The sequence below is a fragment of the Betta splendens genome, chromosome 3, assembly GCF_900634795.4.
Source record: "Betta splendens chromosome 3, fBetSpl5.4, whole genome shotgun sequence".
NCBI classification, from domain to species: domain Eukaryota; kingdom Metazoa; phylum Chordata; class Actinopteri; order Anabantiformes; family Osphronemidae; genus Betta; species Betta splendens.
The window spans coordinates 11,512,506-11,536,542 of NC_040883.2; the positions used below are offsets into that span (position 1 = coordinate 11,512,506).

Sequence of the window (24,037 nt, forward strand, 5' to 3'; positions counted from 1 at the left end):
ACGTACACTTTCTAGCGTTATAAAGTACGTTATTTTGTGTGGCCATTACAGAGAGTCCCTAAACGCCTCACGGACTTTGCGGTGCCGCGATTAGAGCAGAAACGCACGTGCCAGAGGTTTGCGACCGCAGATATGGATCTGTACACTTTATTAGGTGAGTTAGCTGCTCTTCGTTAGTTAGCTAACCTAAACCAATGTCACACACTGACGCGTCATAATTATTTGTGGTTAAATTGTGGTTGTCGGAACTAGCCAATTAATTAGCCGCCTGACTCTGGCAGCTAATTAAAGCCTAGAAGCTAAGTTAGCTTAGCTCAATGTGTAGCTACGGTGTCCAGTAGCTGTGTGATATGTTTTATTGTATGTGTCCTTTCGAAAGGTTATGATCTGATCTGATTATTTAAAAGGGTAACATATGATCTCAACTGTACATGTTTAAAGACAGAACCCTCTAGTCTCACTGTGTTTGCTTCCCGAAGGCCCCGTCTCCTGTTGCTGGGGAACTGCCCCATCATGAGCGTTTCTCACCGGGACACTGACCCCTGGTTGTTCCTGCAGGTCCACAGACACGGTAGGAAAAACGTGAAGGGAAGCTTGATATTGGTGCTTTTTCTTTGCAAGCTCAGATAAGGATAAGAAAAGATAAAAGGAAGCAAATAAAGTGTTTTAAGGTTTAATTACATTTGGTTTGACTTGGAAGGAGACAGGGATACTGTCAAAAACAAAAGATTCTGTGATTTTTATTTTTAGGTTTAATCTATATAAGTGTACGTGTTTTTTGTGGCCTTGAGGTCTTATTGTGTAGATTTACAACAGCAAATCATTTTCAGCAGTGCAATGAATCATAAAGCCTGTAGTCCACCAGAACTGGATGGTCTTAGATGTCACCTTGACTCGACTGCATTGTGAGACCTGGTACTGGTTTAGTTGTTGTGTGAAAGTGCTATAAGTGTTAGCATGGCATCCACATTGACAGTGAAGTACATGAATGACATTCCTGTTGTGATCCCTGGTGTGTGGCTGCTTGTTACAGCAAGGAGATTTTTGGTCAAAGGAGAAGCTACAGAGATTCCTAAAAATTTTGAAAAGTTTGCGTTCCAATTGTGGCAGATGCTCAAAGGCAACATCGCCGATGTATTATCATGTCACGTAAGCAAACTTGTCGCACACACCTACAGTAATAGAATAATGACACGATAGACGGATGGCGAGAGACAGAATGAGAGAGAGAGAGAGAGGCTGCTCCAAAATGTCCTACAAAGTTCTCCCTTGTTCAAACTTTACAGGTATTTGCTGGTTTTGCAGAATAATTTTGGGCTTTGCTCGTCTCCAGGGCAATGGCCTCAGGGGCAGGCAGACCCCCTGGGGAGACAGGTGTCAGGCAGGTGTGTACTCTTTGTCCGCGTGTGTGCGTGTCAGTGAGTAATGGCACTATCAGCCAGCCTCGGCGATCCATCATGCGCGTCCCTGGCCTAGCACCTCTAGGGCCGCGGCACGCGTGCACATTCAGATGAGCACGCACGCACACAAACGCACGTCATAAAAAGACACGCGTCACCGAGCAGATCTGCGTAACGGCGGAAATGGTGAACGAGCCAGCGGGATGGTTACGTAATGCTGCATAGATGGGCTGCGTACGTCCGATGCACCTTTTTTAAACTTGCTGTTTATCTACAGAGAAAGTTGGAAAGTTTCACATTTTGTTTATGAAAGGTTCTGTGGTTTTATGGTTGTCGGGGCCACACACATGGCTACTGGTGAGTGGTTGGATAGATTTCAATCAGTGATCCCAGACACTTCCTGCTTCAAAGCCACAGCTGCTAAAAAGTTAATTAAACACTAATCATAAATTATGTCATATTGTTTGAGTATGAAAAAAGGCCATCTTACATTCTCCCTGCTATATATCACCCTCCGCTTCCTGCTATTTTGTCTCAGTTCATTTATTTCTTTGTCTCTTTTGTTTCCCGTCATTGCTCCTCTATTTCTCGCTTTGTCCGTCCGATTCATCCGCCGTCTTCCTTCATGTAGCAGAATTTCCTTCAGAACAAATCGTTCTGTTCAGTTATTATCTCAACGGGGGAGGGTGGTATTATAATTAACAAAACAATAAAAGTTTAATAATGAACATTAAAATGCAAAATAGCAGCAAGAGAAGACGGTGGGCGCCATCAATCAAAAGGAAGTGACTCCCCCGCTTTTTTGATTCTTAATTAGCCGTCCGCTCATTAATGGGGCGAGTGTGTTTGTGTGTGTGTTGGTGCAGGGGAGGTTACAGAAGGACTTTAACTGATCAGTAGTCTCTAAATGGGCAATCAGCAACTTTAAGGGAAAAAATGTGATTTATAACAGTGTCAGTTTTATTTCTACACTAACTAATTATGAGTCTAAATGAGAGAAATGCTTTGCACCGTACTGCTGAAGTGGCCCCCGTCACATGTCTTTTATTTTTTTTAATAGAAGTGTGATCATTTATAATAAGATCAGGGCCTTTTTTTTAGTGTTTCTGAAGGGATTTTGCATCATCTCAAAAGAATAGAGGAAAACAACAAGAGAGACATGGGTTAAATAAATAGATGAGGAAGCCAAACTGGAAATCAAGTTTACCAGTTTCACTGTTTGTTGTTGTGAGCACATTTCATTTGGTGCATTGGGTTATTAAAAGTGTGTGTGTGTGTGTGTGTGTGTGTGTGTGTGTGTGTGTGTGTGTGTGTGTGTGTGTGTGTGTGTGTGTGTGTGTGTGTGTGTGTGTTTTTAGTAATTCAAGTGAAATTATCCAAAAATCGAGTGATGCAACTCATTTTCTTATAATCAAGAGAAATCCAGTTGCCACTTCTAGATTATAACATTTTATTTTTTTGCCAATAAAACTCAAGGTTCCATTGAGATTAATCTCTAGATCTCTAGACATCTCATTACTGGCCATAAATTGACTGAAGTTATATAAACCTATGTCAAGCCTGCAACATCAGAAATAGCAAATTGGGGTTCAGCCGTTTGTGCAACGTTTTTAAAAAAGCGCAGTTACTGAACGCATCAGCAGGGTTCAGCTGTGTTCAGGGTTTGAGCCTCTCTCTCACGCTCTCTTTTCCTTACTTATTTTAGCGTAAGCATCCAAGTGAAACTAAATGAATGCCTATGAGGAAAGACTGCAAGGTCTGCACTTTTGTCGCCACTGAAATGATTACGGTGTCTTTTGCTTTTTTTGTGGCACCTTTCACTTTGCCCCTCCTTCACATATTGCCTATGGAAATAATATAAAAACCTTATGCAGTAAATGAGCTATGGCTAATTTGGCCTATACTCTCCTTCCAGTCATATTAAGATGATTCCTGTTGGCAAGTTTCTCACCAATAACTTATTTTTTGCACTCATGATTCATGGCATAGCTGTGGTTCTGAGAGGTAATATTTCACTGGACAGAATGTGATGTGACACGAGTATAACTTGAACGTCATGCACTTTAAACCAAGCGCACGAGGCTGACCTGACAAAGCTATATTTAACGGTTTACTTTGAGCCAATCGGACTCTGCCGCTTTATTTTCCTATATACCTCTCTCTCTCACACACACTCACATGCGCGCGCGCACACACACACACACACACACACACACACACACACACCCCAGTGCGATTTATAATAGTTGGCATGACCCCGTAGCCCCTCTCAGGGAGGAACTAAGAGAGTTCAAATCGTGGCCTAATTACGCCCCGCTTCGCTTCACTCCCTCCGCCCTGTGCTCTCAGAAAGTAGAGCGCATGGTCGCAGTGCTCGTGCATGTGGGCGCACACACACGCATGCTCTGCTTTGAGGACAGACGGCCTGTTTCAGAATTAACTCCCCTGCTTCTATCTAAACACACACAACTCTTGTAAATCCTTCCATATGAGGCACTATGCATCACACACACGCACTTTACCTACATTTTTCTCTCAGTGGAACTCAGTCACTTCTGGAAGTTCTTAAAGTGCAAATTTGGATGCTGTGGAGTAATGTGTAAAGCAAGTCATCTTAGCGCTGCTTTGAGGAACAGGCAGGGAGATACTTATTCTGGTTTTGGTGTTTTATTGACTTTAGTTTTTTTTTTCTATTGCGCGTGTGATGATTACTTTACCCTCCTTTTGTGGAGTTGGTACAGTCTGCCATTGAACAATCCTGACTTGAATGTCCACTGTTCAATTTTATTTAATGTTAGTCTTTATTTTAAACTCAAATGCTACAACTTGCAAACAAATTATACTTTAGTGTGTTTCTCCTTTACTCTAATTCTAATTACTGTATATATTCACTCTTAATAGACTTTAACCACTGACAAGGACTGAGGCGTTTGATGGCTGTTTTTCTGAGAGGTTGCGGTTTCTAGGAGAGAAAAAAACCTAAATGTGGGATCTTACTAAAGTTTACAACAATCATCTGAAGTAAGGAAAAAATGGAATCACTGGAGGCATAAAATGTTCCAGACGTCCCAATGTCATAGCTTGGCAGACAAAGCTGTGGTCCATATAGCCTGACTGCGTTTGAGGGTGGCCGAGCTTTAAGTTGCCTTTAAGTCCCTGTTAAACATGTTTGCAAGCACACACGCATAATCTCAGTCAGACTGAATCAAAGAGCACAGGAGGATAACGACATCTCTAAGTAATTCCTGTCGTATGCTCACTATCTGGCTCCCGTTCAGTGACATTGTGACAATAGTTGCACTATTTAGACTGAGTTTTTCCTGTAATGACATAAAGTGTATAGTTGGGTTTGAGGGGGATAGCGTTGAATTAACCCGCGGGAGCCGCAGCGAGTAGCTTTATTCTATTTTTGCCTTTTTCTCTGGCCAGGCCCACAGGCTTTTCCCACAGAGCTGCCACAATACATATAGCACCTGCGCTATGCGTGTGTCTGTATGTGCACGACTTTGACCTGTCCTTGAGAAGATTCGGCTTCCACAGAAACTGTTGGGAAACTAAGAGAAATGTAAGAGAAGAAGTAGGGTAGTACTAGCACCTTGTTCTCATTTCATCGTTATCTTATTAGTTTTTTTCCTGCTGTTGAAGATGTAATCTCAGGAATTCCAGGGTCTACAAAGCACATCAGACTAAAAGAGAAGCAGAGGTTTGTTCACAGTATGTGTTTCAGAGATGGCGGTTCTGGCAACGGCAGCATGAATATTCAGGGAGGAAAAAAGAGCCCCACAATGTTTGGTCCTGACCTCCTACTCGACACAAACAAGATCCAGTTCTACGTTGATAAGAGAAGCGCATTCCACTCGGCCCGTGTGATCTATAAACAAACAAGTCCAAATTAAAAAGCACAAGCAGCGTTTCCTTTGTGTGACTTTGTGACAGCAATAATCAAATTAATTCAAATTACTCACGAGTGACATGAAACCACAAGTTTTTGTTTCTGTTGTTGAGTCTGCTCAGATTTCCACTTATAGAACTTTCACATGGAGTCCTCCAGAAATCCTTCTCAACTTTAGCTAAAGAAATGTCTGAATTTCTTGTTACTTGTATGCAGTTTAAACCAGTAGAATTGTAACACACAGCCCAACATTTCCCCCTCATTTCACTGATTAGTGAATCTGATCCGTCAGTGTAATATGTCCCTGTCTTGTTTGACTGCTGCTCTCTGCCTACAGTAGCTACATGTTAATGTGATTGTTCCATGGGCACATGCTTGTGAACAACACTTACTGTGGACACACACACACACACACACACACACACACACACACACACACACACACACACACACACACACACACCAGCTACAGCAGCTTGATGAGAATATGAAAGGACAGACAAATGTGATTTGATTCTCTTTACAAGCAGCCGGTGACACCAACGATGACTGAAAGTGGTGCTGATGAAATGACACAAAACTGCCCGTTTGCTGTGTGTTGACGTCTCACTAGGAAACACAATAAGACGGAGCTGAAAACCGAAAACAAAAGTAAAACATAAAAGTCAATATTAGTAACTCTGGTGCAAACTGTATGAATTGTGTCCCTTTGCTTTGCAGTACAGCACATAACACTTAAGTAGCTTACTTACTCAGTGTTGTACGGATAAATCAATGGCTGCAGTTTCTCACACCAGACATAAATGGCCAAACCGTGTGCCTGCATGTCTGTGCTCCTGCCGTATGTCACACACACACACACACGCTAAAATATGCACTTGAGTGTGTGTAAATGAATTCTTCTGGTAATTTGGCAGCCGTTGTAAATGCGCAGCAAATGTCTTTTTAAGCTGTTGGGGGTAATTACTGTTTGTATGCGCATGTATCAACCCCCGCGAGCCAGAGCTGGCACTTGTGGTTAAATGTTGGTATGTGTGTTTGTGCGTTTCATCCCTAAGGGGAAATGTCTCGTTGAAAATCAACTGTCTGCAGCAGGCTGCCAATATTCTAGTCTGCTGTGTAATTAATTATTTATTTCATGTGCTGTGTGTGTGTGTGTGTGTGTGTGTGTGTGTGTGTGTGTGTGTGTGTGTGTGTGTGTGTGCGAGGAAGCTTTCATCTCATTCAGATATTGATGCGCTTCAACCTTGAAGTCTTCCTCTGCGATCCTACACACACACACACACACACACACACACACACACACACACACACACACACACACACACACACACACACACACACACACCTGCCCACAGTACCTGACTGGAGCATGGCAAGCTGCAATGGAACTAATTCACTGGGAAGCAAGTCTGAGAACAGATCAGTCACCGCGGTCCTGAGGTCAACACACACACACACAAACACACACACACACACACACCTGGCTGCAGGTCTTACATTGTGTCTAACTTTATTGCCTGTCATAGCAGCAGAAGGCTTTTTTTGGCAGTGTGTTGCACAATAAGAACAACATGACATTAACTAACACTGCTGGGCTCAGAGTCGACTGTTATATGTGATCTTCTATCTGTAAATATAAAACGAGCAGATGATGATGTCAGCATGATTTTTAAAGACATTTTAATAGTGCTGTGATTCACACTTGGAAGGTCTTTGGCTGTTTTATGTGGATTATGTGGATGAATTAAAACAGTTATTTTCTTTAATACTGTAGTTGCATGCGGTAAAGTCTTGGTTCACTGTGTATTTACAGTCGGTGTCATGTGATTGTCGTTGTCAGTTACAGTTACTATTGACACAGGTTTAAGCATCGTATCGATGTTGTAAAGGTAGTAGTGTGCTAATTGATCAACCACTTCCTTAATGCTGACAACATTAAGAACATGTTTGAAGGCGGCTCTTAATGGTCCTGTCTTTACAGCCGATTCATTAGTTCACAGCAGTATCTTTGCCACCACCAATGTTGGTGACGTCCGGTCACAGGTAAATGTCAAAAAGTCAGTGTTTTATGAATAAAAAAAATTAAATTTAAATCATAGATGAGGATAAATGACGTGGGAAGTTCCACAGACCTACTCAGACACTGTCACAATAGGTCATTCCAAACCCAGATTCCTCCACATCCACCGCTGATGTTTGGTTTAAGCCAAACGGCTCCACTTTGTTCCACATGCTCACATGTTGAAGGTGCTTTAATATATACACATTAGTACCTATACAGATGCTCCAAACATTACTAATGAAACAAAAAGGCAAACTTTAACTTGGCGCCTCTCTGGGTTGTGAGTGCAACAAAAAGCATCTTGCCCCCCCCCCCCCTCTCAGATGCCAGCCATTACGGCAGTGCCAGGCAGGTGATGGTGATGCCAAGCTGGAATGACACGCGCACACACAAAGGCACAGGCAAACGTCTCCCTATGGACGGTCTTAATTAGACTCCACCCGTCCCCCACGGTCCCTGTGGCAGGCGAGACAAAGGGAGGCTCACTCGTTTGGACGTGCGAGTGTGTCTGCGTGCGCGTGCATCTCTGTGTGTTGTGTGTTTGGGTCTGAGGGGCCTATCTTTAGCAGATGCTCATACCTCTCCCGTCTCTGTGTGCGTAGCAGCGGTGCTATCATTAAAGTGTCATTGAGAAGTGGCACCACTTAATTTTAGCTGCCCTCACTGGGGGCACTAAGGGAGACGCTGGAGACCGGGGAGGGGGGGTGGGAGGGAGTGAAAATGGAGACAGAGCAGGGAGCTGGTAGACGGATGCAAAGATTAGACAGAAGGGCTTAGGTGGGAAAAGTTTGTACAGTGTGTACGAGACAAAGGCGCGAGGAAATCTGCTGCAGCTTTTGTGTCACAACTTCCTGGTGCCTCAAAACTCAAAAAAAGTTAGAGAGAGTTACAGAGTATGTGTGTTTATTGCACCTGTGTCAGCAATTTCCTTGAACAACTGATTACCCTGAGAGGAGTTACCTGACACACAGCGTCCTGGTGGCGGCGGCCCCGTAATGAATCCATGTCTCAGGGACGTGGGGTGAGGCGCAGCGCTTCCTATAGAGTGGCCAGACACGCGAGGGTCAGGGTTTGGAGGAGAGGACGGACAGTGCTGTGTGCCTGTAAATGAACCAGGAAGTGCTTTCATCCACAAGAAAATAACAAGTCCAAGGTTTGTGAATGCAGAGCGTCTGTCTGTTCATGCTACGGTTTGACAGATCCTGAATGAACTCATCGATTCGTTGACCTTGGCCTCCGCCTCCGTGCCCGTCTGTCTGCCCGATGTGTCAGTAAAGTGTTAGCACGTTGTCGTGGTCGTCAGGAGCATGGTACGGCTCCGCTGCCGTCTATTTAGGTTTGTCTGGAAGGCCAATATGTTTTCATAAGGCAGTTGTCAACACATAGCAGCATATTTCTCCCCAGTCTCCGTGAACTGTTACTTTTACTGGAGGGACCTTTTTTTTGGGATTTGCTGCTGCTTTTTATCACCTCTCCAGTCTGCCATTGCAAATCATTCAAGGTCTTTCAGATTTTAAACTGAACTATTTACTGGAATATTTATGGTGTTTGTCGCTGATTAGTATTGAACTTCATGACATCTGGCGCCTTTTGAGACATCATATCAGCCCAGGACGGATGCACTATATGGAATAATGGCATATAGAACTAATTACGACCTGCACAAACCCTAGTTTAGCTGACGACAAAGCAAACACTGCTGCATCTCCTCTTCCTTAACCGCGTCCTTCGCTCTCCTTTTAATACACACTTTCACCTGTCCTTGCGGTCTCTCGCTGCTCCCTCCACCCTCGCTGTCTCCTTGTTTGACACTCACTGTCATACAGTCTTGGCATCTCCTCCATGAACCACCTCCTGCTGTCTGCCTACCTTGTCTGATCCATTACATCTCCATATATTCTTTTACTCACTTTACATCTCTGTCCTTCTGCTTATTTAAACCGCTGTCGCATGCTGGGTGTGTGTCTCGTCTCGTACCGGTCCGTGTACTTGATAGGGCAGCTCACTCCAAAGTCATTATCTGTCTCTTGTTTTGAAGGCTTGGTAGCAGAACTTTTAACCGTTTGGAACCCTTAGGATCTTTTTTTGTCACTAACTTAATGTTCTACCAGTGTCTTTGGCACATTTTAGGGATTCTCAAGTTTTTATGTGTGTGTAATATAATGAAGTCATCCTCTCTGGCCTTTTCAGCCTATAATCACATTAACTTTGAGCAAAATGAATAACAAGGGGTATTTATTTAAGAGAAGCAGTGAAGAATTTAAAATGGATCCAGTTTCCATCCAAATGGTTCAGGTTTTAGTTAATCATCAAACGTTCATTCTAAAAAAATAAAAAATGAAACATTAATACTGAGAGGGATAATCTCCATGATGTTATGTTGCAGTAAAGCAAATTTAACACCAGTTTTATCAACAAAAATATCACTTAATGCAGGTTGATTGGTTTTCTTTTAGACACAACTTATCAAAGAATGTTTAGAAGACAAATGCAGAAAAAAAAGAAATGCAAGAATTGATCATATCAGAAAAAAGATAAATTAAACAATGAAGAGTGATTGGAAATAAGCGAATGGGAGAGTTGGAAAATAGTTGAGAAATCTACGAAGGTGGAGAAGGAGACGAGTGGGAAGCGGAGGAAGGGATGAGAAAGGAGAGGTATGAGGAAAAAGGAGTGAGGCCCTCTTCATTTATTGCTCCAGTGGAGAAGAACGTAGAGCTCTCTAATGGCGCTGCCGTGGTAATAACAATAAAAACCAAGAGAACAAGAGAAGAAGAGGAAAAAAAACGAGGTGAAGACAGAAAGGGAAACATAAAGCATGATTGTTTTCTTTCTACATTTCCATATTTCCTCGTCTACTTCTTCCCGTTTTTTCCTTTTTGACCCTCCAACAAACACACCCCCACCCACCTCCCTCCCTTCCCCATCTTCTCCTTAGCCGTCTTTCCGCTGTTGGCGCCGTGTGTCCTTGCTCTCTGCTTTGTTAGGCAGCGCGGTGGCACTGCTGTAGCTGCTGTGTCAGGGCTTTCTATTGGTGGTGATTAATGTATGGAGATGGACTGATCGTCACCAGCCACCAACAATATTCTCACCGCCGGCGCAGTGGGAGTGCACGGGGGTGGGGGGGGTTGGTGGGTGCACGGTCACGGCCTGCACATACAGTAGCTGCCTCCTAAATGCTTGTTGCATGTGGATACACAAAGAAGAGAGACCGGGAAACTTCACATTTCCTCGAATGGCAAAATTTACACATCGTTAATTAATTAATTTCAAGCTTCTTTACACAATCTAAACCTTGTAAATCGTAAATTGTGTAGGTTTGATTGTTTGGTTTGTATGTGAGTCTATGGAAGATGTTCAAATCAGCGGTTGACCTGAAAGGATCATGCTCATATTGTTAGTGTTGTGACACGGTTGGAAGGTAAAACAGATCCGCTGTGGCTGTACAGGGTGTTTTGACCCTGTTATACTTCCTATTTTTGTATTTCAAGCTGCAGCCGGGTGCCACCTTGGGAGGTGGCGCATTTCTAACACATTCCAACGTGACAAATCTCTCCTTTGGGGATCAACAGGGACCGCGTCACACTTTTTGCGGTGCGTGTGTTAAAAATAATATCAGTCTCAACTAAGGATGTGTTAATAGCAACACAATTTAACACGAGATTAACGGACATTATCAGGCCAGGGGTGGCCTCATTACGTCAGCCCTGTACAGTATGAATGAATGTGGAAAACGCTGTGGCCATGAAAAACAGACTTTGAAATAAGAATGAGCCCTGGAAACGGTTGTTATTCAATGAGTGTAATTAACAAGTACAATTTGTGCCTCCTGAGTGACAAATGAGATGCCAGCTTGGCAACGCTGCCCACACCACATATGTGTGTGTTGTGATTAGGCCATTGAGACGGTAGATAAATTAGCTCGGGGAAGAAAATGAAAGTGCAAGATATACTGGATTGCCCTGTGAGAGTTCACGTAGTAAGTAGCCACAAACACCCACACACTGGCGCTCGCATGAACACACCCAAGCTCGCTTCCCTCCCTTCCTTCCCATCCATCAGGCCATCTCAGGGAGCTGCCCGCGGTTCCACTGGCTGGTTTAATTGTTAATGCTAATTGCTATTTATTGGCTCAGATGCAAATGATAGGCTGCCCAAAGTGAAATTTTATGAGGAGTGAACTCCCCCTCTCACACAAATTGAAAAAGTGAAACAAGAGGAAGAGGGAAATGAGGCGAGGAGAGAAGAGCTTAATGGCGGCTCTTTAATGGCAGAGAGCAAAAATTAAGACTGATTTAAGACACTGAGCTAAATTCCCCCAAAATCCTCTGTGATCCCCACTCGGGGAGACACCCATTTGGCACGAGAGGAGAGGAGAGATTTGAAATTGATTTACTCTTGAAAGCTCGTTGTCAGTATCCTCAGATTCTGTGGAGTTTTAATTTAATGCAACAGGGAAACGCTCTTGACCTTACGAAGCACAAACCTTTTTGAAAGTGAAACATTAGGTAGAAACTACAGTCTTAAAATAACACAAAGCATATAATTTAAATATGAGATGCTGGGGTGGGTAGACAGTAGTTCACATGATACCTGCAAACACAAGACAATAATAGTATTAGAGGGAAGCATATGGAGAATGACACTGGGCTGAGGTCAAACCTAGCCAGCGGCAGCTCCTCACCAGCTCCCTATACACTACCTGTGCATGCACTTCAACATCATCCACTTTCTAATACACTCTAAAAGGCAAAGCTGTATTTGCACAGCACATTATTTTAATGTAAGTTTGGCAACAGACACACACACACACACACGCACGCGCACTGTGTCCACTCTCTGAACGCGTTCATTTGTTTTCCATCCGTCTGTTACTGCCGTGCTCCCTCCTCCTCGCCGTCCCATCACTTCATCTGATTGAAGGTTCTTCCCTTCATCCTCAAGGTGCGCTCGCCCCACCAATTAAAGAGCAATCTAATCGAATCTGAGCGCTGGTGTGTTTATGCGTGGGGAGCAGCGTGCGTCTGCCTGTATGCGCCTCTATGCGCGTGTGAAGGGAGATCTGGGTGGGTAATGCAGTTAGGGTTATTTCACAGTCCATTAAGAAGCTTATGTTGACCTCCCGACCCTGGAGCCAACAACACAGAATCCATTACCATGACAATAGGACACAATGCGTGTGTGTGTGTGGGGCAGTGGCGGCCGACCGCTTGGTTTGGATTAGCCACGTTCACAATCTTAACGCATAAGACTGAGAGAGATGATCAGAGGTGTGAACAGAGTGGACAGGATCCTGTGCTTTGTGATTGCTGGAGGCTTGGCCAGTTCAAAAAGGTGAATCTGCGCCGTTACAGTTTACAGGGTGGAGGAGGATGCTGACACTGGCTTTTTTTTTAGGGTGGCGAGGAAATTTGATTTAATTACAAAGAGGGCAAAGCTAAGTAACTTTCTGCTGCTCTCGGTGTGTCTGAGTGTGTGTTGAGGAATGAAGCAGGGAGCGGAAAAAGAAATGTCAGCTGTGAAGGAAAAGCACGACTGTAAAATAAAACCTTAGTGTGTATGTACTAGAAAGATTCTGAATTATTAGAGTTGCTTTAAAGTAGTGATGCTGTAACAATTGCATTCTTAAGCAATTACTTAAAATTGCTGCATAAAAGCCTGAGTAGAAGATAGAGTAGATATTTATTAAAATTATCAGATTTGAATAATGTATAATAAACAGTTCCCCCATGAATAAATCCAAATTGACTTATTCAGTCGGCTTTTGTTTTCAAATTGTCTCTCTTGTAACTCATTTACTTGAATTTCTCCCTCACTCTGTTTATCTGTTTATCCACTTATTTCTCTAACATGGGGCGGCTAACTCTGACCCTCACCTTGCCCCTCACTGCCCACATCTCGAGGATGGCTATTGATCCACACACTCGAACGTGAATCCACAGCTAATAAGACAGACGGGGCAGAGTGGGTGTGGACGGGTTACAGCACGGGGCCAATAAATAAACCTAACAGGGAGGAGGGAGCCACAAAGCTGAGTTATTCAATTCATTTGGTCACAGCTCGAAATACTTTATTCATAAATCATAACATACTGTAGATAGTCATGGAGCAGAATATTTGGAAAGAAAAAATGGCAAAAAAATAATAAATCAGTAAATTATCTACTTCCTTTTGTTGGTTCATCTTTGTCCTCCTCAGATGTCTGGTTGAGGGAGTGTGTGTGGTCTTTGCTCTGCGTTACAGTCTGTATTTGCACCCGAACACGTGTAGTTTAAAACCCACATCCTCAGTCGTGTCCTTGTGTCTCAGGCAATATGCTGCCTGTTCTGGGTCCAGCTGATGATGGGACGCGCCTGCTTTTATCAAGCACAAACACACTTTAGTAACTTCAGCAGGGACATGAAGCCCGTGCTTCTGGTTTTATGTTTAGAATCAGTGTGTAAACGGGGGTCAGCCTGTTCAGATGGACACAGAATAGACTCATGTGGTGGGATGGGAAGCAGTGATGGCACAAAGCAAAAGATGGCAGCAAAAGAACGGGTGAAAGAATCGCATACCTGTAATAAAAAACATCTGCAGTAAAAAAATAGTTTTGTAGACACAGAGTTGTTTATAGTTAATGTAGAATTTGAATAAATGTATTTGTCATCTCCTCGTGATCTTGAATAATTTAATGTTTTTAATTTGAAACATTTTTTTTTTGTGCTCATGTAGTTTCACCTCGACCCCTCAGACTGTCTGTTTATGTGCTCACCGCTCTCTTTGCCTGTTCTAATGACTGTGGAAACTGTTTATCGGTGATGTGTAGACAATACTCTGCTGTCAGGACTGTCCAAAAATACACCGGGACAAAAACACACGCATAAACTCACACACAGATGACAACGCTCTCCAAATTGTCCTTCACACAGCTCTCCCTGCGTATCGACTGTGTCTTTTTTTTTTTCTCAAGCTGATGTTATTGTCAAATTGTTTCTGAAACAGGACACAATTGAAAAGGTGGACAGTTGTTCGATGGCTGGAGTTTTACCATTGATTCCCAATAGGGCCGTCTCCCCGTCCGCCGGCTGCAGGAGCGGAGGGAAGCTCTGCTCCGGGCTCGTCCCGCCGCCGCTCTCCTTTTTATGTCAGCACGCGCACATGCAGGCGCACACTCACACAAACACAACATGGACACACGTGCGCGTGCACGCACGTCCCCTTTCATTTAAATATCGCCCCTGTCCCAATGCATTCTATTACTTGATACTCGACACCCACAGATCAATGCGAGCCAAGGAGACAGCGCACACACGCAGACACCAGGTTGTGTGTAGCCTGCAGGCAGATGGTATCAGCACTAGACGCTTGTTATTCTCAACAACTCTGATATGGAGATCATTAGCACAAGGAAGACTTTAAAATGCAGTGGAACACCTGAAGCAAATGGAGTAGATAAAACTTTTTAGCTGGGAAATCAGCATAATAAAGCAGCCACGTGTGGGGTTTTATGTCTGTCATATAATGCGCTTAAATCGTTCCACATGCATGTAGCAGCGTAAAACAACAGTTTATGGAGATTATTAGGATGTGAGGAATATTGTAAGCTTGATAAAGACATTCTGCGGCTTTCTTTTTTTTTTTTTTTGCTATAAATATTAAGAGAAAATCGCTGAGATTGGATATGTCCCCTGGAATGTTCCCCTGGAGACACATAAGAGGTGTTCAGCAGTAAAAATACTGCCATATCCACAAACTTGTAGATTATACTGCTTTATTACATTTTAGTGAGCTACCTTTCGTGTGGGTGATGTTCCCTATATTTAATCTTTATATTTATGCAGGACTTGTCCAGGTCATGTCCAGGCCAAACAAGCTGGAGCCTGATGCAAACAAATGAGCTCATCAGACGTCTTTGCATCTTCTTTTTACACATTTGTAATTGTTCAGAGTAATGAGTTTCTGCATCTTTTGTCATTTTGCAGACACTTAATTTTTTTTTAATTGTTACTTGTTGACCTGAACAGCCTCTGTGCTTGCACGTCTCCTTACTGAGTATTTCAGGTTCATGTGTGTTTGAGTTTATGATTGGCAAACTGTAGTTTTCATTTCCTATATATTGTTGTTGTCGTCTAGAGGATGTACCTCACATTTGTATTCAGTTTTAACACTAATTACTTTACTGTAGACCATAAATATTAAAATTCACCTGTGTCAAAATCTATATATTCACAGTAGAGCGCCTCTGTATGAATGGTGTCTGGACATTTGCTGAATATTTTTTCAGTAATATTTAGTAAAAGAAGCTTTACACAGGAAGTATAGCATCATCATACAGAGACGACAGAAAAGACCAAAAAATGGGATGAAGGAAAACAAAGAAAGTAAAGGAGAAAAATATTATTTTCCTCGTTCTGTGTCCCTTTCTCCTTGGTGGCACTTTCCAACAGTAAATAAATTAGACTAAGTGTGTGTGTGCGCGTGTGTGTGTGCGTGTACTTGTACATAAAAACCCTCTTGTGCGTGTGAGACAGTATCTGAGGGAGCGTGTGTTCCTAGATTGATGTGTACCACCGGCTTGGCCGTTTCTGCTGAGAACGGCCACACTCCCCTGCCTAATGATGCCACATCCATCCTGGAGCGCCTAGTGCTGCGCCTGCGTGTGTGTGTGTGTGTGTGTGTGTGTGTGTGTGTGTGTGTGTGTGTGTGTGTGTGTGTGTGTGTGTGTGTGTGTGTGTGTGTGTGTGTGTGTCTCCACCAGGCGTCTATCCTGGGGGCTACAGCGCAGCACCCTACACAGCCTCTGATCACTCTTTATTTGGCACTGAGCATGTGTGTGTCCATATGTGTGAGAGTGAAGGGTCCTATGCGCCCATTAATATTAAATATAGATACCCTTGTCAGTGAATTACATTCTCTGATCCCATATCCTCCTCCCAGGGAGGAGAGGTGAGGAGGGAGGTTACAGGGGAGGTGAAGGAAGGGAGAGATGAAGTGAGGAGGAGGACAGGAGGTGGGAAAGGGCTGAAAATGGTTAGGGAGAGGAGAAAATGGGAAGAGGAGGCTGAGGAGGAGGAACGGGTGCGATGAGGAGTTTAAGATAAAATGGCAGGATTCTTAAAGTTCTAAGAAGTAAAGGACGCTGCAGATTAGGAGGAGAAGAAATCTGGGGAAAGAGGGACTAGAGACAGGACTAAGGGGTTTGAGGATGGATGGAGGGAGGGAAGCTGATTGATTACACACAAAGACTTGAGGAGAGGGAGCAGGAGGAAGGAGCCATGCAAAGAAGGTGAAGGCGATGGGAAGAGGGCGCTGCGCTGGACGCGAGGGGTCCAGAGAGGAAGACGCACATCAGCAGCGTTTTCAGAGAGCAAGAAGTGATTGAGTGATGATGATGGATGAGGGGAAAAACAAAGGAGTGGACGGCAGCAGCTTTGACCCGTCATCTGTCTGCGATGAAGGAGAGACGGGAGAACGAGAGGAAAGTGACAGTTTGATTTTTCCAGCCAGGCCTTCATTCCCATATTCCCTGGCAGCCGCTCACCTGATGGAAAGATGGCAGGAAATCAATAGTCTATGTGCGTAATGGAGTAATGACTCTGAGTGTGTGTGTGTGAATGCGCCATCCCTAAGCAATCACACACAGCTTAAGCCCGTCCCAAGGGTGGGGGCCACTTTAACTAACAACTTCATTACTGCAGCCACACAAGCTCCCACTCCCACAACACAAACTCCGCTCATCACCGCTGTCTGACGAATACGACTCCGTCACAAAGTTTCTCAGTGTGACTTATTGAGTCTGGATCGTGTTTTTAAATCAACCTCTGCGTGGTTACAGCCGAGAGAGAAGCTAAACTCAGACGTTACGGCACCACCGACACGTGGATGTGAATTGAATTCGTTCAACATAAATTTCCGAACAGAGTTCTTTTATGTTATGGTTTTATGCTCTGTGTGTGTGTGTGTGTGTGTGTGTGTGTGTGTGTGTGTGTGTGTGTGTGTGTGTGTGTGTGTGTGTGTGTGTGTGTGTGTGTGTGTGTGTGTGTGTGTGTGTGTGTGTGTGTGTGTGTGTGTGTGTGTGTGTGTGTCCGCTCTCTGTGTTTCTCCTCACTGCCAAGTTGTTCGGAGGCTGTAAAAACATTCCCAGCTCTGGGAACGCCGCAGCCCTGCTACACACACACACACATACACAAACTTTCCTCAATCAACCAATTAGGTCATCAAGGGGATTTCTCATCACAAAACGGGCTCGGTGCCACGTCCAAATGATGAGAGTGCTGACGTACGGGCACACGCGCCCAGGAAAACAGGACGCGCAGCAGCATCCACCTGGAAACATGCGCAACTCCAACACACAAGTGGCCCCAACTCATTATGGGTCCGCTGATCAAAAAGAATGATGCTCCCTGTAACTATCTACCAGAGGAGGGCGGAGAGAAAAGAGGAATTTGGACAAAAGGCGGCCCGTGGCGGCGCTCACCGGCAGCTCACGGCGGCAGCCCCCTCTGTTTACTAGCGGCTAATTAATTCGCCACATATGCTGAGAACATCTGTCGCTAGTGACCTGCCGGGAGAGCAGAGGACACACTGCTGCGACGCCCCCCCCACACTCTCATTAGCACGCACACACTGCTCACATGCACACAGGCACAGACGCACACCGCTTCACGTGAGAAGACGGCGTTGGGTCAGTCTTAAGTTCTAGGCTTGTGTAAAATGTGTGCGTCTGCACTAAAAGAGACTAATGAAGTCTAGAGATGGAGAGGCTGAAATACTGTTTCGATGAGCACACTTAAGATTATATATGTAAAACTGGCTGTTACATTAAAAGTCAAGAGAACACGGTGTGGAGTTTTAGCAGCTACGATCACAGATGGGACAAACACTTTCAATCAGATCTTGTTAATTCAAAGTTTTAGGTGCGGCTTCAACATGTAATACTTGTCCTTCATGCTGCGTTGTGCTGCAGCCAAACTCAGTGAAATAAAAAAGGGGACGCTCTGCCAGTGTGCAAAGCGCAGAACCAGCAGAATAAACTCCCAGCAGCCAATCAGATGCATTAACCTCCACTCTGCCACGAGCCCCAGGGGGCCGGCAGAGACAAAGACAAAGCGTGTCCTGCGTCTCCCCCGGGTTCCTCCTCTCACAGCCCCCACAACAATAATTCACAAACACAAAGTACTTCTCCTTTCAAAATGGACACAGGAACCAGGATTACTTAATACTTGGAACGTTCCAAACTGCTGAAGAGTAAGGAATCGGTGCGTTGATATCAAGTTAACACCATTAAATTTGATTTATACATAAATGTAAATTGTAATTGCATACTAAGTTATATTATATTTATTATGAATAATTATTTAAAAAACATTGTGGATATGAGCTACAAGAATATTACATGATGACCAGTTTTGGGCTGGTTTGGTCCTGTGAATATTTTTAAGATGTTTTTTTTCCTTCAAACTATTCTGAGGAAAGCTGGTTCAGTGACACCAACTCTGGTTCACAACAAATATGCTTGTGCCAGAGGGAGAAGGCAGGATTTCAATGTGCTCATTCACAGTCTTCCTTTGCTCTCCTCTAAATGTCAGAAAGTGTGTGTAAAAGCGTGCCAGCCACGAGGTGGAAGCAGTAATAGAAACGCATGTGCAGATTGAACAGACGCACGTGGTGAAGGTAGATTACAGCTACCGTGTGATGCTAATAAAAGCTGTTGTCCAGCGTTAGCATCAGCGACGCACCCGTCACTAGGTCAGCAGCTCCTTCAGGTCGTCGGCTCACCTGTCCCCCTAATCTGATGAGGAGTCAATTAGAGCGTTAAAGGGTTTGCTGACTGGGCCTCGCTGACCGGCCGGTCGCTAAAGCAATCAGCCGCGCGGCGCCTCCTCAGTCCAGCGACTGAAGGAGGAGTCAACAAGTCAGCGGCTCAGCGGAGCGCCTTCCAGTCAGTCAGGCAGCCACCCAGCCAGCGAGCCCCCACCTGTCCCTGCTAATTTGGTGAGGAATCAATTAAGGCGCTGTTTGCTGAGTTCTCCTTGCCTTCAGCTCATCTGCTCCTCTCTAATGCAATTGTCCTGTGTGCTGCGTGCAGAGCGGCATAATAAAGTGATAAGGCTAATCAGGTTGGCTGCTCCTCTCCTCTCCCCATACGCACACTACACTTATTCTATTAGATGTGTAATGAGATTCTGCACTCCATCAACACGATGCTGTGTGTGTGTGTGTGTGTGTGTGTGTGTGTGTGTGTGTGTGTGTGTGTGTGTGTTTGTGTGTGTGTGTGTGTGTGTGCGCGTTTCTGTTCTTGCAGAGGAAATTTGCTCCATTTACATTCTATCATTAGCTTGAAACAAATGTGCCCTTGAGCTTAGCGCCCGATTCTCTCTCGGCAGCGAACACTTTACGTTGGCAGGCGATCATAGTAACACACACACACACACACACACACACACACACACACACACACACACACACACACACACACACACACACACATACTCAAGTAAAACACTTTACTTGGGCTTTGGGATCATTAGCTCATCCAAGTTTTCATCCAACTTTTCATTACGTAAACTGGGCACAGATCACTTCTTAACCATCCACTCATCCCTTCATTCCTTCATCATCCATTCAGCATCCGTCTTACGTCTGGCACTCACTGAGTACACTCAACCAACACTGGCCGAAGTGCGCGCGCGCACACACACACACACACACACACACACACACACACACACACACACACACACACACACACACACACACACACACACACACACACACACACACACACACACAGACTAGCAGAGAGTAATGGTCGAGTAGATGTAGAGGACACAGGGCTCTATGACGTGTAGAACAGTTCTGGTCAATGGGCCAGATAATGAGTTGCCATAAACAGCAGCCGTCTTCCTGTCCAGCTCAGCTCATTACCGTACGTAGCATATGTAATCACTGCGTTGCTGGGGCGTGTCTTAATGTACTCTACTCTGCAGGGTTGGGCCTGCAGGGTGTGGGTCAGGGAAGAGAAGAACGGCTCAGTGGGTTCATCTCAGGAAGAATTAATGATTGGTCTAGAAACCTGCAAAAGCTGTCATGAGTTCTTAATCTTTTCTGCCTAAATAAACGAGTAAAGAGGTCGTCATGAAGGAAATTACACCTGATATTAGAGAAAACTGCCAAAGAACGCTGACGCATGAAGTTGAAAAAACTGGAGGGAATGTGTGTTTTATCTCGGGCAATATTTAAAGCCTGAGCTGCTATATTCATCCTTGAGTGATGCACTTCATTAACATGAATCAGCGGGAAGACAAAGCAGCAGAGGGTATAGAGTATATGGGCATTTTGGAGGCCAGAAAGCTGTCACAGAAACATAATTAGAAAACACGCACACACCTCACACGCATACAAACACAATATCAAGCTGAGCACATCCTCATTAACTCCTCCACTATGATAAAACACTATTCTCTCTCATCCCACCCAAGATTCCATAAAGAGGAGATAGTATTTCAAGCTTCCGACACTAAATCTGTAATTATAACTTTATTTGAAGAAAACAAGGGAGCACTTAATAAGCAAATGAGAGTGATAATAACTTGGAATATGGATTGGTCCTAACAGACTAGATTATAGGGGTGAACCCCTGCTGAGAGAGAGGGAGAGTTGTAAATAATGTGACAGAACCAGTAAATTATGAGGCTAAATACTCAAAGCTGTAATTATGTCTTCCTTTGAACGTGCAGAGATGAGTGGGCGTGAGGCTGAGCCCATGGAAAACCGGTTCCTCCTCTTTCTCTCATTTGCTCCCATTCACACACACACACTGCTTCTCACTCTGCTTTGTCTTAGTCTGACTTTTCCATGTTTGAAGCCGGTGGATGCAGGAAGGTGGTTCAGTCAAACACAGGCAGCCTCTGTAATGACATTACAGAGAATTAGTTTGCTCCTCGTATTGAAGGTGGTGGGAAGTCTGTTTTGTTATGTAGCTCTGGAAAGGGAAACCCAGCGTTGCTGAGGAGACGTCCCTTTGCCTCACGTCTACATCATCAGGGACCTGTGTCCAAAATGAGACAAAGTCGGGTTTCCACTCACTGTATCTATTTATTAATCGGTACTAATTCTCCTGCTCAGTTAATCATTAGAAGTAATAATTGTGTATTTAGTTACCTTCCTTAAATGCTTTAATGAATTCAAACAGTATTCTTTTATAGCGTCAATGTTTCATCCAGTATTTATGCATTTAAAAACCACACTGGCTGTTTAGGAAAATGCTGTATTCAGTGTGACAGTCTGACAAAAGCAGACTGTGCATCTGTGAGTAATGTGTTTAACCCCCTGATCTGTCCAATCAGTTGTGCTGTGATGATTTTGCAGCTGAACACATGGTCCCAGCTCCCACCGACGTCTCCGCTTCCCATTTCCCTCGCAGCCACTTCCACTGCTTTCATTTCTCCCCGTCTTCTGTCTCTTTCCATGTCGTTCCCAAACCTCTCAAGATTTGTCTTGAGCTGCAGGACGTGAAATTGACTTGTAAAGAGGAGACAAGTATTCACAGAGGGTTCTGTCATTCAAGGTTAATTTCATTTTATTCACAATCAGGTCTGTCTGTCTGTTTGCATGTTAAACATGCGAGCTGAGTGTGTGTGTGTTTGTGTGTGTGTTACTCTGCCGCTTTGTGTTGCTGCCATTCAGCCAATGTAACACATTCTCAATTTCTATACATGGTCCTATTTGACATATGCTCAACGGGGGGTCAGGGGTATCGCTCACAGCAGTGTGTGTGTGTGTGTGTGTGTGTGTGTGTGTGTGCGTGTGTGCATGTGTGTGAGCGTGCGTGTGCGTCCCTGAGCAGCAGTCTATGCTCCTGTACCGTCCAATGAAGCTGTCATTCCCAGACAGCTTCATTATCTTGTATGAAAGTGGGACAAATGGAGGCTTGTCTACGTCTCACTGAGTTTAAGTACAGAGGGTTGAAACAACAAAAACTAACACGTGCGCGCACACACACACACACACACACACACACACACACACACACACACACACACACACACACACACACACACACACACACACACACACACGCGCGCACACACTGCTGTAGGTTGTGTTTCCTTGTTTGTTTTCAAAAACGTCTCCGTCTTGTGCTTCGGTCCCGTCGGTTGTTCGGGCCCCTTTAGTTTGTGTGTGAGTGTCTGCAGCTGGGACCTGTAAGTGATGACTGTGTCTAAATGCTGATCGCTGGGAGATGCTCTGTTGTTTTGAAATGAGGTGGTCGGGGACGGGTGCGTGCCTGCGCATGGTTTGAGCAGTTGCTGGCAGATGTCAAGCAGTTGAAGCCTCACAAGCGCTGACAACTCTCTTAGTAACTGGGCACCTTAGGGGGCAGGACAGGTGTGTGTGGGAGAGGGGAACAGACGTGACCTACCCTCCTCCATCCCAGCCCATCTGCAGCCTGACACCTGACAGGGGCGTCACACCAGGCCAGTGTGTGTGTGTGTGTGTGTGTGTTGTGATGCTATGTAAATGATTCCACATATGTCACCCATGAGAAGCCTTTCTCTCTCTCACACACACTTCACTGTATGCCCTCAGGGTTGGGGGGGGGTCTCGGCCCCTGTCTGATTTCTTTGGGTCAGTTTCTCACACTTTTGACAGGGTCACACACCTTTCGTCTCATTATTAACCTGCAGTAAAGCGCCATGCAGCCAAACATGGAGAGTGTGTGGAAGCGTAAGGAGATTGAGAAACTGAGTCCTGCGTAGTAAAGAGCCTGTGTGTGTCCTCGGGGCGTTACCTCGTATTAACAAGATGACAGACTGCCCGGCCTCCTCTCTCATTACTTGTCAATCAGGCCCAGCCACATTCAGCCAACGGTGGCTGACTGCTGCTTCTGGCCTTTAGGACACGTTCATGTATCTGTGAAGATGCAGCACCATCAGGAGCCTCAACCCCCACAGCTCCCATCTGTAGCCACGTCCACGCAGCCATTTCCTGTCTGCTTTCAGCCTCGTTATTATGCGTACAGTAATATTATGCAAAGTTGCCATAAGGGAGAAGAACTGTAAATGTTTTTTTGTTAAACTGCAGCAATCCGGCTGTGAATGTGTAAATCGTCACCTGTTGGGGCTTTGAGCGGGTGTAATGCAGCAGCCGAGGCCAGAGGGATCAAAGTGACACGTGGACATGCTGCTGAAAGAATAGAAAGCAGCTCTAGGAGTAGGATCTGAGCTAATACTGACAACTATAGTGTAGAGCTGTAAGTGTATTTTCACTATCATACCTCTGATGATAGACAGTGTACTAAGGCTGTGCCCCCCCCTCCACCAACCTCTCTTTACCACTAGCTGCTCCCCAAATTTACAGATTTACAAATTCTCTCCTTCCTCTAATGGAATTAGCCATAAGTTCAGTTTATAAACATTAGTGTGTGTGTGGGTACAGTACATGTATTGGCAATGAGGTGTGTTGATGTCCACATTGAGGTCAAAAGTCAATAAGTAGACATCACTGTCTACTTATTGACCTTTGACCTCAGGACCAAAAACAGCCAGCACTCGTCTTTTTATGTTTAAAATCCCAATCTAAAACCTGTTTTCACACCTGCAGCATTTAGTTAAAGTCAGGTCAGTTCTCTCATATGAATTTACAGGATGATATAATGTTGAAAATATGGAAACATGTGAGTACATGAACATGCAG

At 44.5% G+C, this 24,037-nt stretch overlaps 1 long non-coding RNA gene across 1 annotated transcript in view; it reads left to right on the forward strand.

Moving 5' to 3' along the window:
• LOC114852475 (uncharacterized) overlaps nucleotides 1-24,037 on the forward strand; it is a 25,834-nt gene continuing 1,797 nt past the window's right edge. The window contains exons 1-2 of the long non-coding RNA XR_003785394.3: nucleotides 1-154; nucleotides 480-571. This is a non-coding gene — a long non-coding RNA (uncharacterized LOC114852475). The remainder of the gene's footprint in view (nucleotides 155-479; nucleotides 572-24,037) is intronic.